We start from the raw sequence: 17491 nt of genomic DNA, 5'->3' as shown, positions 1-17491 counted from the left end.
GTTACTAAGAAGAAGCAAAACGGCTCCTGGTAAACCCAGGACAACTGGAAAAATATTTTTACCTTTCAACAAATACAAACTGACCAATGCAGAGACACCATGATGACTTGTGCAGATGGTCATTACCTTACTACCCAAAGGACAGTAAAGAACAATCTTTGAAACTGAATTTCTAGTCTGTTTTGCAGGTATTCTGGCTTATCACCTTAAAAAATAGCAGGTTATAAAAGCATTAAGACAGATCCTGAGAACATTATAAATACCATCCTCATTCTCCCTAGACTATACATGATAAAACAGAAAGAAGCCCGCAGGATTTCCTGATAGTTCTCTACCTTTGTATTGCAAGCTGACCTTGCAGGTTTTAGACTTCACTGTAATCAATTTTCCCGCTTAACTGAATATAGATGTAAAAGAAAACCTTATATTCCTTGTAAGGATAAATTTCAACCTTCAAATTAAATTGATAAATTGATAATTTAACCTTAAAAACCCTCAATTTAAACTGATAAAGTGGTATCAAGCTTCCAGGGTCCAAAAAATGACAGAAAGCTTGAGTGCCTGAACTATGACCATCTCAGAGAGTATGCCTGGGGATGGTTAAAGGGTGTATTAGAGAAAAAAATCACTGAAAACCAAGATAGTTTCTGTGCCTGCCACTTCCTTCCAAAATATGTGCATGTCAGCAATGACTCTTACTGCATTTCACTCTCAGGGTAGTAACCTGTACCTCTGTGTACAAGTTGAATGAGGGTGTTTTTAGATGAGAAAGTTATCCTACAATAAAAATAGAAGGCCATAGTACAGTGCATTAGCAACTTTGCAGTATGTGCATGTACTCAGTATACTGCAGAGTAACCTCCCCTTATGTTTATTACTCATGAGAATATCAGGATGTGATGATAATTCTATTCAGCTAGTGCTGTCTACATTTGTAGCCTAATATATTATACAGATCATCATATAGAAAAACCCTAGGCCACAAACAGAAGAATAAAAGAAAACACAAATAAGTAAGCAATCACAAAGGAAAAATAGCAAATACCAAATATCAACCCTGAGACATTTTACATAAAAATACGGACAACCCAATTCTTAGATATTCCTAACTTCCATTCTGGTGAGTCACTACACACAAAGAGCTAGATATTAGCTTTTTGCCAAGAAAACACGTTTAATCTAGAATCTGCAGACTCTGTCACCAAAGGCTCAAGGGATGCACACACTGCACTTTCCCAGCTCATTTTCAACTGGGGAAAACACCAAATCAGCTGCCAAAATGAGTGCAATCTCCAGTGTCACCAGAAACGCTGAACTTAGACTATGCTGTTGTCTGTCCTGTCTGCTCAGTTTCACTTCCCCTCTCAGAGAATCCGCTCAGCAGTTGCACTTCATGTGGCATTTGGTTACACAGAAGCCTGCTCAGCTCTTGTTTGAACTTGTTTGTTTACCTTAATCATGTTATACGCACTATATCTATTTTCCAGCTTATGACAAGTGCTTCCATTTTTTTTTCTTTCCAGCATCTTCAGCATCTTAAATGCTGGCCACAAAAATGTTTTCTAGTTTCCATTGTCTCATCTGACAGAAACATATACACAGGTTTGTGTGTAATTTGAGTTCTAGAGTTCACCAAGCTTTTGGAGTTCCTTACTGACACGCTGAATTCAGGGACATATAAATTTTGTAGCTTATTTGAACTACTTTTGAGGAGTAAAAAGGCAAAGTGACAATATGAACCCAACTACATAATTCACCTTTTCTAGGGGTATGTTGTAGCAAAACACCCTGAGAAGGGAAAATAGAAGGCAATATATCCCTTCCTCAGCGAGATATTCTTGGAAGGAAAACATAAAGTTTCATCTCAGCCTCAAACTAACCCCCAGACAGAAGGGGCCATATGATATCTGCTCTCTTGAGCCTGTTGGTCTGAGGATGCTGCTAAACCCCACTGTGAATGTGATGGGTTCCTGCTCTTCCAGAATGACAAGAGTCTAAAGATGTGCTCTGGACCACCCCTAGCTTTTACCTGTGAAGGTGGCGTATCTCAGGGATGCCTGCCTTTCAATATTTCTCATTTAGATCTATTCCAAAACAGAACATTAGTTTCCCCCAATACAGAGTGACTTACAAGAACTTACCAGAGTCTATTTGATAAAAAGCACATTCTTTTGTACTGCTGAACAGCCTGCACTACTGATGAATTCATAACGAGAATAAAAGGTGCTCAGATCAGCAGGAAAAGGATAGATCCTTGTACTTCTTATAAATATAGACACATATTTTACAAAGATCTTTTGTCAGTTATACCTACTATCTCTTTGCACCTTCTCTAGTAGAATACTGGAAACCATGAACAGGATGTAAATTCTCCTGGTCCTTTGGGTTCTCCAGAAAGAACACCTACACTCATTTACCATGTGACTGCTAAACTGCTGACAAACAGTACTCTAGTGAAAGCAGCATCTTGATCTACTTTAGATTATGTTTCCAGGCATTAGGGTATTTCAAAGTACATTTTGGGGCCACGTAACAAGATCTCATTCAGATACTGACTGACTTTAGTGGCAGCAGGAATTGGACTTCCAGACACTGCACAGTCTGGAGAATCCGAATCCTTTTCTCAACAACTTTTCTCTGAAATGTATGAATTCAGAACTCTCTAGTCCCTTATACCACAGCTTGGCAGAGTCACTGGAAAATAAGAATAATATGGATCTTTATCATTAGCCTTTTGCCCAAGATGGTTTTCTGTTTGATTTTAATTCCCTTCCATGTTTTTCTTTAGCTTTAGCAGCAATGTATCAGCTGCTACTACACAGACTGCCAGAACCCACTCTGGCTTCATGAAGCATTGTGCTAAAGCTCTGTAGGCTCATGTGACAGTAAATCCCCCCCATGCACATACAGTATATGTATCTGTCTTGACATCAACCCTAAAATTTCCCAGAGCTTGCTTTTAATACTTCAGGGGAGATTTCTTTACAGTTCATGTGCCTTTTGACTATTACTTTCAGTGTGGTATGTGAAATTAAATGCCCTACCCTCACATGAGTGAGACAACCAATAAAAACCAGCACCATTATATGAATTAGGAGAAAGATGAAAAAATTGAGATAGCATTGTTAACCAGAACACTTGACAAGACTTGGTACTCTCCCTAAGAACCTCACCAGACACCAATTTATTAAATCACCTTTCGGCAAGTAAAACTCACACAGGTAATTATTAAAACTGATAAGCAATAAAAATTAGATAACATGATACAGCTGAACAACAAATGACATGAGTTTATATTTTGTCCTAGTGACATTTTTGCTTGTGGTTTTATATCCCACTGTGATTTTTTTAGTACACTTACATTGTTTTGGCAAAGGAGTGTATTTTTGCTCATTTGAATGTCATACGCACCTGCTTATTTACCTAACAAATAATAGGAAGAGTTCTGATAATTTGGGGAATCAGATAACATCCTGGTTTTGAACTCTACCTGAAAATGAGGTGGGACCAAGAAAAACACTGAAAAGGACAATTTTTCTATGAGGAGAAAAGTATTTTTTAATCTGTAAAATTCCTGATGTTGAAAGAAGCTGACTGAAAAGGTCAAAGAGACATTCTGCATGTGAAGAAGCGGGCCTCAACTAAAGAGGTATTTGAAGAGAAGGAACTCTCAAATCCTGGCAGGACACATACCCAAATCCTAAAAAATAACTGTGAGCACTGAGACACACACAGAGAAAATGTCAGGGAAGGGATGACTCGTATCTGAAGATGGCCCTTTTTTGTGCTAATGTAGAGAGGGTTTGCACTTACAATCCCTCTGCACAATGTGTTGATTTCATTGTCTGTGTTTGTGACTGTACATCTGACTAGTCTACCAGATGAATGGCAGGAAAGGTACAAAGTGCCCTGGCATGGTCATACTGGTCCTGGAAATTAAGGGAAGGGGAGCTGAAAGATCCTCCTTTTAAGTAATGGTGTCAGATGGAAAATCTGTGCCAAGAAGTATGTCAAGGATTGTGTCTGGAGCCTGGCCAGTGGTTTGGGAGTTTAGAAGCATGCATTCAGTATGTCTGTAGCTCCAGTTACAACCTAGTGAACGCTGAACTTCAGGAATGTTACCAGAGGACTGTGCAACGGTCCTCACCAGTAGTGCTGCTTGTATGTGTACACAGAAAACTACTGTCCAGACATGCAAAAGCACTTTTAAATAGCTGCTTCGTGTCTCCAAAAAGACCTAATTAACTTGAGCAGCTCCACCTTCCTGAAATTACAAATCATTCATGAAGTTCAATCACCACAGAAAAGTATGGAACATTCACAAATATGTGGGAATATTTTAGAAAGTTTAAACTGTAATCTAAATTAATTGAGTTTACACTGGAAGCCTTACAACTATTTCATAATCTCTAATCATTAGGCATCCATCCCATTTGTTTAACAGTATTGATAAAAGTTCAGGAAGAAAACTGAGTGAAAATATCAATGTTTTGGATATTAATCTAACATCAAGAAGCCATTGCACTTCCCACCATTACTGCATAGCTCCTCTGTCTGCACAGCATTGTTTGTGTTGCTCGGGGCTGGAGCTCTAAGTCAAAAGCAGGGCTGTTCTGGATACTCCCTATCATACCCTTCAGTAGCAAACTCATCCAAATTCAGCCCCAAAACTGTAACAGGGTTATATCAGGTAATGCTTGTGCTAAGCACTGCTGGTATTGAGATCTTTGATACTGAAATCTCACATATGTCCTTCGTTCTAAAACAATTAGTGACTGTAATTCTGTCCTAGGCTGTGCACTGTCTACTCAGACACCACACAGAACCCATGACTATGCCATCTGCAAACACATTTGAACAAGGAAGTTTTGAGCACCTGCCAGAATGCAGAATATCAGCAGAAAAATACATTTACTCAGAAAGAACGAAAATTTGCATGGCAGCAAAAATAAACCCAACATCACCATCACCATTATGCTACTGAAGTAGTGTTGTAAATGTGTGTTGATTGTTTGCTAACCCTGACAGCAAATAAGAAACTGGCTGCTTGTGTGTGTGAGCAGGAGACAGTCTCTTGAAAAAGATCTTCTAAAATAGCAAGTCAAACTGTTAGGAAATGCATATGTCTATTTTTAGTTTTTAAGTGAGAAAATTCAGTGGGTTTTATAATTAAAATAATAATAATAAATTAACATGCTTTTTCCTGGAGGTTCCTGAGAAAAAGCTATATTCCTGTTTGATCTTAATTTCTTTTACCCTCTATAATTGTTTCCCAGTGAGTGTTATTTAGTCACATGGATCTGCAATAGTACTAACTGCAGGATATTTCATATCTAGGCTGTATTTATCTTTTCCAGAGGACGGAGATGGAGGCCTGAAGCCACGATTCTGTCTTCATTCTGTGTGCAACATATCTTAAGGACAGAGGACTGGACTGTAAGCTAAAGGGACAGCTGTAAGGTCATGAACATTCCTGGAAGCCTATTACACACAAATACAATATGGAAAGAATATCAAAATTGGACAGAGCTTTAGCAATATTCATTTTATGCAGAGTTTTACATGTTTCTAAGAACTCAAGCTATTTCAGATTCTATTAGATCTTTTGTGTTGTATCATTTAATGCATTGCAAAGCAGCTTTAGCTAACAGGAAAGGTGGGGGAGAAGCACAAATCTCATGGCACTGCATAATACAACCTTCTTGAGTCAAAATGTCTTTGCTTTTATTGGAACAAAAAAATAACCCTATATAAAAATGGAAGTTCCAGTGCTAACTATAAGGCACCACAAGGAGGTAACCGAGGAAGTACGAACAGAAAAGAGAGAAGAAATGTTACCTATGTGTTTTGTAGGGTATTTTAGTTCTCCAGTCTTCTATTTTGCTTCTAGGTTGATCTTGTTCTCTAAATAAATAAATAAATAAATAACAAATCAGTCTGCATAGCCCCGATATTAACAAAGAGTCATGACTTCAGGAAAGGACAAAACCCCTCTGCACTATACTGGCTTTTTGTTTTGTTTTTCCCCACAGAATAGTATTTTCAAGACATGTTTTTCCTTGCATATTGTGCTTACACAGACTTTTTGGTGGTACTCCAATAGAAAAACGTCTGCATGTGCAGTTCTAAAAAGCTTTTCAGAGATGTAAATGATTAAAGACGCAGGGACTCAAAACCATATAGATGCAGTGAAAAGCAAAATCCCTGTTGGCTGCTGTACATGGCTGAATTATGCACTGCTTTCTCCTTATCATCATTAAAGTTTGCACAGGAAAATAATTCTCTGTGGTCCCTCTTTTAGACCAAATGCTCAACCACAGCCTATGTCCACAGCACTGCCTTCTCATGCAACAGACTAGCATGCAACCGAAGTAAAATTCAGTGGATACTTCAAAATTATTCAGCTTTTGGATTATCGCATGTGGGATTTGGCACTGCAATTGTACAAACAACACGTATAATCATCATCCATTATTTTCCTGGGTATTATGTGCCAAAAATGACACAATTTCAAGTTAAAAAATAAATAAAAATCTCTCACCTGCTTCTAATAAGCCCCTGTCCAGAGCTAATGCTTTTTTGCCCAAGAGAAGAGACAGGCCTCACAGTAAGCCCTGAAGGTCATCAATCGTGAACTCCAGTGGGGCAGCAAGGCAGCAAATTCCACAATTAAGAACTAATACAGGAGTGTCAGAGTCCCAGGTGATTTCAGTGGTTGTAGTGGAGGCTCAATTCAGAGCATTAAACCCCTGCTCGTTAAAAATCAACACCTCAGGTTACCCCTACAAACAAAACGGAGACTGATGCCACTTACAAATGGTAGTAGTCTTGAGTATTGAGCTAATAATTCTTTGTTGCTGCAGCACCAAGTCTGTATGACAAACATATGCCAAAGTGCCAAGAACCGCCAAAGACAGCACCTCTTCTGTTCTGGTTGCTCCCCAAATTGCTATTGACATAAGGAATAAAATATTGTTCCTGTAAGAGCTGAACAGTGAGAAGTGACCTGAGGCAGTATTCAGCAGGCAAAAAATCATGAGCAGAAAATGCATTTCTTACTGAAGCACACCACTTTTTTCCTTTGCTATCATTATAATAAAATCTTTTCTATTCTGAGGAGGTCTCCTGAAGGAATCGAGGCATCACAGGCAGAGGTTAAGTATTTTATTGCCACTTTCTCCTTTAGCACCTATTCAATCCAATAAACCTATTCTAGTTCACCTGCTCTGCATCATTCCCAATAAAATGTGATCAGTAGGCAAATGGGAGAGCAAAATGGAGAAAGTAGCACAGATCGTTTGAATGCCAACAGCCATCACCCCTGCCAGGCAGGTTTGTGTGCCATTAGGAGAAAGAAATACAAAGTGCTCTATTTGTATGCTCTTGTTTGTATGAAAGTAAAAGCTCCAGGGAGTAACTTCAAATCAAAATCTGACAGGGCACAGTGAATCTGAACAGTCATTAGCAGTTTTAAGACTGCTAGGGAAGGACAGGCATACAGGTGCAGAGCAAAGGGAGGAGAGGAAGGAGCAGAAGACATGGATAAGGAAATAAAGTTGATCAGTAAAGTATAAATTCACCTCACCCCTTCAGCTTGTTTCAGCAGATGCTGGCAGTTATAGAGAACACAACTGATCTTGGCATCACCACAGGGGTGGCATTTTAGCCAAGTTTGGTTATTTTAGAGGTTTTCTGAACTCTGTTGACACGCAAACAGGCTCTGTCAGAGACATGCTCTGGTTTTCCTAATTTTTTTTTCTTTTTCTTTTCTTTTCTTTTTTTTTTTTTTTTCCTACTTGTGTAAATGCATTTAATGAAGCCAAAATAAATAAGCATTCTCCTCCATCCCTTTTGGAGCTCTCTGCTAATATACCAAAGTGCTGAGGCAATCTGAATGGATCTACTTGCAAAACAGTTTCTGGTTTATTTGCTTTCCATGTTAAGAGTCCAGTGCCACAGAGGACTTGGCAAGCCTGTAGTGTTCAGTATTTACCATGAGGAACTTGCTTTTTATTCCTTCTCAGGACACGATGTTGATAGCATGAGTCTCCCTCCTCTTAGATTCAGTACTAAAACAATGTCTCAGGATGACATTAACAGGCACTGCTGCAGCATATGAAGTCTTTCAATATTTATTCTGATCATATTCCTGGTAGTAACAATGTAGTTAATGAATTCACCTGAAGTCTCCACTAGAGTTTTTCATTTCCCATTTTATGCTGTTTTGAAGTGCACTTTACAATAGTTGCTTTCATCACAAACTTGATTTCATTGTAAGAGTGGGAGAGTCTGATCCCCGTAGATCCCAGAAATACTGTATGCTACATATTCATCAAAGTTTGGAAATCTATTTAAGATCATCAGATGAAAGTAATTTTAAAGTTTAAAATACAAATATACACATATTTATCTTGGAAAAAGAGCTGGAACATGTTGGCAAGCAATTGATCTTAGAATTCACACTGTTTTCTTGTTGGGTCAATAGAAAAGGATTTTCTCTGCTGCTATTTGAAACAGACTGCTGCTAAATCCTATGCAAAATCTGGAATGCATTATGCCTCCATGTGCTGACACTTTTTTATATCACAAAGATAGCTAATTACACAGCATTGTTTATTTATTTATAACTGTATGACTTTGATGCTGCCTGATGCCTGTGAGATTCCAAAATCAAGTTTGTCATTTTTATACACAGAACAGATTCAACACGAGTACCTGCTTGTTAATATAGGTACCAGAACAGCAGGAAACTGTCCATCTCAACTCATTTTACGTATGGAATATGGCAAGTCTTGCTCTGTATCATACCCCAGATTATTATAAAAACTAAAAGCCTAGACTAAAACCCTCTAGTGTTTTAACTGTCGTCCCTCCACTTGCTCCAGCAAAACAATGCATACACTAGTATATACATAATATACACCAGTATATACATAATATACACCAGCTGAAGGACTGGACACATTTTAAGATTTCTAATGAAAATTCACTCAACATTTCAACATTGGGATCACTAAATGCTGCGTCATTGTGTGGGCTCTATGTGGAACAAAAGGGTTTTCTTTAATACATGCTGAAAATAGAAACTATCATTAGTAATGATGTCACTGAAAAATGCCTTGTGCTCAGAACAACTTCTACAGAGGGAAGTGATTTGGACCAATGCTGAATACAGGGCTTTTTTTTAACCATAAGTCTCATACAGAAATCCAAAGACTGCTACTTGGTGTTCTACTGGCACACCAGAGAAACACATTATCAAAGGGAGATGTTCACCTCATGGGTTTTTTATGACAGTATTTATCCTGAGGAAGCACTTAGGGGCTCAAGCACATGTATATGTGGGTATATGTATTTGTATTACATTTACAGATATATGTATCAGGATTACTTCACACAAGACTAAACTAAAATAATTCCTGAAACTGAACAAAACAAGGTGGATGTTTCAGAGTAAAATTTCACCAGGGTTTTAGGAACTGAGGAATACTATAGCTAACTTAAACTGCAGCTTGGCAAAAGGTAATTATCCTGGAGGAGACACGTCCTCTGAAAGTAGTTTCTTTCTCAAAAATAATTTTGTTCTATAATAGTCCCTAAAATACATGTACCTACAAATACAAAAAGACTGGTAAGAACTTCATGTGCTCTGTTCTGATTCTTCATTTATATTGCAAACGGAAAAAAACAGCGTGTGTTGTGAATTAAATTCAGAACAAATAACAAACACAAAAGGGCTATTGTCAATTTAGAGAACAGGCTACTGTATGAAAAATTTCTAGTGCTTCTTATCAATCTTGTATTTTACCTACTTATTCCAATTATGTCTCTCCAAATTTGAGTACGTCGAATATCCCATTTCTACAGATCTTTCATGTCACCAAGTGAAAACCAAAATGTTACTAAAAATGGGTTTAAAACCACAGAAAGATCAGTAGACTTAGCAGCAGCCTTTAAACAACTTACTGTTAAACTCCTATTAAACTAAACTTCCAGTAACTTAGGCCCTTCTTAGGTAAGTGCAGATTTATTGGAAATATATGTAATAATGGAAAAATATTCCAAGAACCTATTTGAACAGACACATCTCTTAAAAGAAGTTCTGTGGTAAAGAGCATTTTTTGTTGTGGCAGTTCTTTTCTCTCTTGGTATTTATGCAGCTATTACTGGGGTGCAGCAAAATTACAGCTAATGAATAAAAATCCACATTATTTCCAGCAGTGCCCATCTGATAGGTCCTTGTATAGCTGAAATGGGGTGTTTGCCCAGCCAGGATTTGACTCACATAAAAATATCAACTCTGACATATCCCAGTCACTTGCTGATCTGGATCTGTTAATATTTTCTCTTTGCTAACCAAGTACACAAAGCTACTGTCTTCTAATAAATACAATTTTTAACTATAGGCCATTGTACTGGTCAACTCTGAATCTAAATACAGGTTTCTTCAGCAAATCTTATATATCTATCAGCAGGAATAAAATGCACACATGCTTCACATGTGACTTTCCGCTCACTTTCAATTTAGTAAGAATAGAATCCTTAAGCACTTGAATGTACAGTTCCTACTTTGTTTCTAAATTTGGGACATTACTTTAAATTACTGTTGGAAGCATCTCTCACTAAAGGAGAATAGAAGGAATAAGGACAATATCTAACTATAAAGTCGTGATTGTGGAGGAGTTTTCTTTTACTCAGCGTTCTGCAAAAAAGCTGTTTGTGGCACTGCAGAATGCTATAATTTGTTGTGTGTCACTGCAAGGTGAAAGAAAACCTCATCATCTGATCACCACTGTATCTTTACAAGCCCTGAAGATAAAGTATGGAAAATCTATAACTGCAATGTTATGTCTGTTGCTGTTGTACTCTTTACTAATCAATCAATGCCTCTCAACAAAGCTCTTTCAGCCTCCTCCTATAGCAGTCAGACCTATAATCGGCTCTACAAAAGCAGTTCAGAGATGCATCCTTTGTGCTTCTCCGTAATTTACATATACTAAAAAAATCACTCAGCATGCTATTCATAACATGTTCTGTAGTATGGAATGCACCATATTAGTGTGCCATAATCACAGCCATTATTTAAACAGGCTAAACCATTTCTTACATTGTAAATTTCACTCTGAAGACTGAATGAGCTAGATCATTGTTTCCTCATTTCCTTTGCAAGTAAAACACAATTATAAAATAACTTGCTGACCTTCCTGTGCATGTACAGTACGAGTAGCGTTCCGTAACATAAATGACTGTTCTAACAATCTGTAAATATTTGTACCTCATACACAGACACCTTCCGGCTGATTTTTAATAATGAAACAGAACTTTCTGTATTTTCTGAAACTATACAACAGTCATCAGTGGAGCAAAAGGCATTTCCTGCTGCATCGATACAAGCTTCAGCTGCTGCCATTATCATACCATTTCAGACACGATGCTATCCCATGGCACATATTGATTTACTTGCCGTCCCCAGGGGCCTGCCTCACCTGCATTTAGCCCAGTCATTTTCATCTCCTACTCTTTCAATAAAAATTCAGATTTGGATGAATTAGCATTGCAGCTAGTGACTGTACATAGGATTTTACTTTGCTCTTTTGTAGGTGAGTAGTCTAGAGGGGAACGGGCAAGGAGCCTTCATTTCACCAGCTTGTCCACCTTTTGCATTTAACGCAGTTTAGGAGGATCAGCAGATTCATGGTTATCAGAACTCTGGTCAGCTGATCAAAGGCTCTCAAAGAAAGTCATCTGCTGCATGTGCTCGAGCAAAGATTTATTTAGAGAGCCTTCTATGGGAGGCCAGTGAGGTGGATAGAAAGGGTAAGAGCACTGGTGAGGAGGTCAAGTCCCAGGTGCCCTGCTTGGTTTCACAGCAGGAGCAAGGTGCACAGAATGGGGTTGCACAGGGCTCAGGAAAAGAAATAGGTAGAAGCTTGGTTGCAGATATGTTGTCTGACTTACAGAAGCACTGGGAACCAATGAAGTTTTCCTGTTAGTCAATAACACATCTTACATTTTAATAAGCTTTACTCAAGATACCAGCACAGTAAAAGACTATTTCTGTCCCATATATAACTCAATCAAACTCTGCCTGTTAGAGGTACCTCAGTTACTAAAAGAAGATGTTAACACATTACAAGAGCTGTATATTTTGCACAAACCAAACTATAATATGAAAATATGCTATGGTCACAACATGCATTATGATCTTTACAGACAGCTGTTGGTGAGGCATTTTGATAAGAAAGTAACACACAGGACTTGCTTAAAATTTGGATCCCTCTGCATAAATATCTGGTTCCTGCCAATCTCTACTTTCAACTCCTTAGAATAAGCCTTGATTTAACAAAAAAAAGCAAAGGAGCTAGAACAGTTTGAAAGTGATGGTAACAGTAGAGAGAGTTTCTCCCTCTGTATTTTCGTATCACATCTATCATTATACTATCTGAGAATATGAATTTGGCTGGTCAGGGGGTGATAATCAGGTATTTACTTTCCCTTCAAGAAATTTATGGTGGAACATAATCTCACTTAGAATATGAATTCTTAGAAACCACCACAGGTTACAAATGGAATAATACACTTTCATTTTGATTTTTCCATCCTGATGGTAATGCTGTTAACTAGCTTAGTGCAAATCCATGTATCCCTTGAGCTGATAGTAAAAGCATGAGTCACTAAGCTAGAATCTCTTCCTCCAGACAGTTAACTTCCCTGCATCACTTATTAGTGTATACAATAACAAAAAAAAAAAAAAAAACCCCGAACAACTCCAATTCCAGTTTCTTAATGCTACCAATCATCATTTTGACCTTCAGATACAGACTACTTGAAGGCATACCCCACAGAACATTCCACTTAAGGAGAACAGTCAGAAATCCATAAAGTGGGCAAACAAGGACAACATTCTCTAAATCACTGCTAAGCTTTTCTTTACTACAGTAAACCTGAAATCTGAATCCAACTATTTTGCAGTTGAAGTCCATTTTTGCTGATGTAAATACAGTATTCAAGTTTGATTCAACTTCATCTACATATCGATGTTATCTTCACAATACATCTGGGGATGTATAAAGGGAAGTGTGGCATAAAGACTACCCCTGAGGGTGAGCTATATTGGATGTAACATGCTCCATGTATTTGCATTCAGTAGCATGGCATGGAACACACAACTGTATTAGCAAATCACATTGGACAAGTCTGAAAACCACAACAGATGCTGGCAATCACAGAGACAGCCTTGAAGTGCAGCCTCACATATTATCCTCACCCTCTGTACTGTTATGCTGAATTCTGACAGGGAACTGACCTTTAACAAGCTTCTTTGGGTAGAAACAGTCAAAAGATCTTTTCTGTTTGTCTGTTATCAAATAAATAGGTCTTCATGCTTGTATAGTATTTCAACAAACATATCTTTAACTATGTAGATCCATTTTTGTGGGGACCTTTGTTAATTCAGAGCTAATAAGTTAGTAGCAGGTTAAACCACTCACTTTTGAAAAAGGTAATAAACTGTTGAGGTATATGGAGGTTTGAAATATGTCTGTGGCCCTTTTGTCTCCCACCAGGCAGAAGCAGAACCTTCTCTGCTTAGGCAACGGTTCTCAAACACTGGCAAGGTCAATTCTCGATACGTCTAAACCATCTCCCTCCAAAAATAAGGTAGCAGAATTAAATGAAGGCAATGTCTCTCAGTTATGTGAATAAAGAACCTGATACTGCCTTTACAAACAGAATGTACTGCAGGCCTCTGAAGTCTGTGGTCACATGCAATTTAGCTGGCCTTTTTAGATGAAAATCTAAATCATCTTCTGCAATCTATTAGTACATTTGTGCGGTCAGTTCAGGAATCAGGCTGACTTGATAATATACCTGAAAACAGCACCACAAATGTGCCTATTCACTGCTTTTATTTACTTACCAATTAAATTGTTGTGCATATATTAGGTGTTTCTAATACACCTACAGCTGGAGAGAGCTGACTGGCTTGTTAGCTTCTGCTAACCACTTACTAACCTGGTCAGGTCTCTCTTCTTGGCTTGATGTTTTTATGAGTAGCTAAATATGTTTCCTTTCTTCTTTCTTCAGTCTCCTCCAACTATAGGGATGCTGGGGAGGGACTCTTCATCAGGGACTGTAGTGACAGGACAAGGGGTAACGGGTTAAAACTTAAACAGGGGAAGTTTAGATTGGATATAAGGAGGAAATTCTTTCCTGTTAGGGTGGTGAGGCACTGGAATGGGTTGCCCAGGGAGGTTGTGAGTGCTCCATCCCTGGCGGTGTTCAAGGCCAGGTTGGATGAAGCCTTGGGTGGGATGGTTTAGTGTGAGGTGTCCCTGCCCATGGCAGGGGGTTGGAACTAGATGATCTTGAGGTCCTTTCCAACCCTAACTATTCTATGATTCTATGATTCTAACTCCCCATTTTTTCTCCACCCCCTCCCCAACTCTCACCTTTCCTTTTTCTCTCAGGAGCAAATGCTAACAGGATTTATATTCAGCAGCTTGTCACATGACAGACATCTATTTTTCACTTGTCAGACTGGCCAAAATTGAAGGAAAAGCCTATTAGTATGACAGTCAACTAATGCAGATTCTCTGGGTCAAATCGTCATCAAAAAAGGGTATAACAAACATGCGTGAAAGTTATTTAATTAAAATATTCAGGCTCAGATAACAAGCGACAAAATTTCTGCATATCCATTAAGGATATTTTTTAAAAAAACTAGAACAAGGCACAGGATGGGCACAGCTATAGCACATTGGAAAAATCAGGAGACACGTAACAACGTATCCCTTTTTAAACAAATCTATCTGTAAAAAGAAAACTGGAAGTGGCTAATCCTTTATCCTCCAATAAACAGATAAAAATATATACGTGCTGCCAGTTTGAATAGGATCTACCACATTTACTATATTCTGAGTTATATTTTTTCCTATATAAATCAATAACAGGCAGCCATTCTCCAAGGTGAAAATACACGTTAAGAGGGAAAGACACCCTGCCAAACAACCTTTCACTTATTTTAAGAAGTAGTAGTAGAAGTGGTTTTCCCTTTCTTGCAATGAACACAGGTGATTTTTATCTCCAATGAAATAGCAGTATGCAATTTAAAAGTGTCAAAAGAAACCAAATGACACTCCTCCCATTTGAGAACACAATACTTACTTTTCTGTGATTGATTCTTCCACATAAGTTGCCTGTACAGAACATAACATGCTGGTTAGATTATGCTCCACAATGCTTGAGATTGAGTGAACTCAGTAAGCATAAGGTTCCCAGCTGCATAAACAACTATACCTTGCTTACTGCCTGATACAAGAATGAAACGGCTCTATTAGCCTTGGCAGAGAATTGTTTCAGACACAACTGCGCTTGATTTATGTAGGGGATCCATGAACGTAAAGCTAGTCTTGAAGCTGAGATGGTCAGACTCACTTTATCTACTGCTGCTGCTATGTGAAAACAAGGTAATAGATGGTAAAACAGCAGCAGCCTAGGACTGGATGCTTTTGCGCAGTATCCTACAGTATCATAACTTAAGAGAAGGTGGTTATTTTTCCCTCTCTACCAAAGGCATGGAATACCTTTTCTCAGTGACAAAGTAAGTGACCTTTTCTCAGTAAAGCCTTTTCTCAGTGATGAAGAGATCAGAAGGGTTTTTCTTACTTTACAATACATAAATCAAAACTACAACTTTAGTTTTAATTAGACTGAACAAGATTTGGTATGAGTTCTGACAACCTGTAGCCCTTTGAGCACCCCGTCCTCTCCATATTCTGCTATACCAGTTCCTTGCAACACCCCTCTCCTGTTCTGCTTTCTGTCCCTACAGCTGTACAATCCTCTCTAAATGACATGGCACTCTAATTTCAGATATGGTCAATAACAGACGAAGCCAAACTTCCCAGCATGTTTAGCTACCTCATCAAGTCTTATGAATGCTGGTTTTCAGAGTTGACAGTTCTCTTTGTTATTACTAATGTCTCCAGGAGCACAGGGAAAGAAGTGATTAAATTCAGAAAACTTTCTTTACATATCAAGGCATTTAAGAACACTGTTCTAATGAAGAATAACAGTGGTATTTATGCTCTTATAAGACTATATATTAAAGCTAAAATGACATAAAGCAGTTTACAGGTTGCAATTTTTGTGACATTTGTAAGGGCTGTAAAGGCAACAGAGCCAGGGATCTTTTAAAATTTGAAACAAACTATAAAGAGAAGTGTTACAAAGCTCAAAGATTCTAGCAACACAAAGGGATTCCACTTCCACTGCATGCACAAAACATGTTTGTATGTCTGAAAACAAAACTGAGTTACAAGAGTTAATAAGTGGGGGGAGAGCTGGTGGTGGTGGTGGGGGAGGAGAAGGAGAATAATTTCAAGAAGAGATTTAAACCCTGTATTCAGAGGACTAAGATAAAATCCAGGAATGAATTAACTATAAAACAACGCCACAGAGTGGGTGAAGCATTTGGAATTACTACCTGCTCCCAGAGAGAGTGCGCTGAACTCAGAAGATCACTAAACATGTCCCAAAACTTCTTTGGTCTCTTACGCAAAGCACATTTAAGGGCATTTTTATGCAAGATTCAGGATTTGGTTCCAGTATTTTTAAACTGTGTTTACATGTTTACATCGAATGCCATCTTGAGGGTCAGAAGTCCTAAATTCTGTTCCCATGTTGGACTCCTGGCTACGATCTGGGGCAGGTCACCCAATCTTTCTGTTTATGGCCTGCAATATGGATATAATAATATTTGCCTATGTGAGTAAGACATTTTAAGATGGATTGTTTGCAGCACGGTTTGAGAGTCTCACATTAAAAGTATCACACAAATCTAAAGGCTCTGATGCTTAGGAAGATGCAACATGAAGAATCCAGTTGTTTTAAACTACTGACAAAACCAGTTTTTTAAACCCATTTTGTCAAATTTGAACATATATCTAGAAAAAAAGCTTTTGGAGTAAAGTTTCTAATTCCTTTTTGCTTGCCTGTTGTTATCATGTTCACTTCATTTGCAAGAATGGGACAGCAACTGAAATGAAACTGGAAGCCGACAGAAGTCATAGTATATTGTAGATGTGTCCAAAACCCACCAGTTTACAAGCTGCAAAAGCTTCCATTCAAAAGGCAAGGCAACCTGCCACACACTGCACAAGCAATCCATTTTGATAAAATGCATGCCTTTGTGAATTGTAAGCACACTTTCTACAAAACTGTCTCTCCTTTTCTCCCAATTCCCTGCAGACGTGTAAAATTTTCACTGCCTGTCAGTTTACAAAAAAAAAAAAAAAAACCAAAAAAAACAGAGCACCAAATTTCAGCTCTGGATTGTCAGGTCTGATTCCTATTTCCTTTCAAAATCTCAAATACTGACACATTGATTGGAGTTCACAGTGTCAGACAACAGCACTTAAGAGACATTTTTGCTAAAATATAGCTTCTGATCTATCTTTTATGTTGTTTTTTCTTTTTTCTTCTTGCAGCC

General features: G+C 38.1%; 1 long non-coding RNA gene across 1 annotated transcript in view; it reads right to left on the bottom strand.

The window, feature by feature from the left end:
* Window positions 1-17491, bottom strand: part of LOC136019379 (uncharacterized) — a 129333-nt gene that overhangs the window by 66805 nt on the left and 45037 nt on the right. Inside the window, exon 2 of the long non-coding RNA XR_010614857.1 lies at window positions 5839-5904. This is a non-coding gene — a long non-coding RNA (uncharacterized LOC136019379). The remainder of the gene's footprint in view (window positions 1-5838; window positions 5905-17491) is intronic.

This window comes from Lathamus discolor, chromosome 9 (genome assembly GCF_037157495.1).
Source record: "Lathamus discolor isolate bLatDis1 chromosome 9, bLatDis1.hap1, whole genome shotgun sequence".
In the NCBI taxonomy this organism is placed as follows: domain Eukaryota; kingdom Metazoa; phylum Chordata; class Aves; order Psittaciformes; family Psittacidae; genus Lathamus; species Lathamus discolor.
The sequence above is the reverse complement of the archived record's forward strand: the minus strand, read 5'-3'. Positions and strand labels throughout refer to the sequence as shown.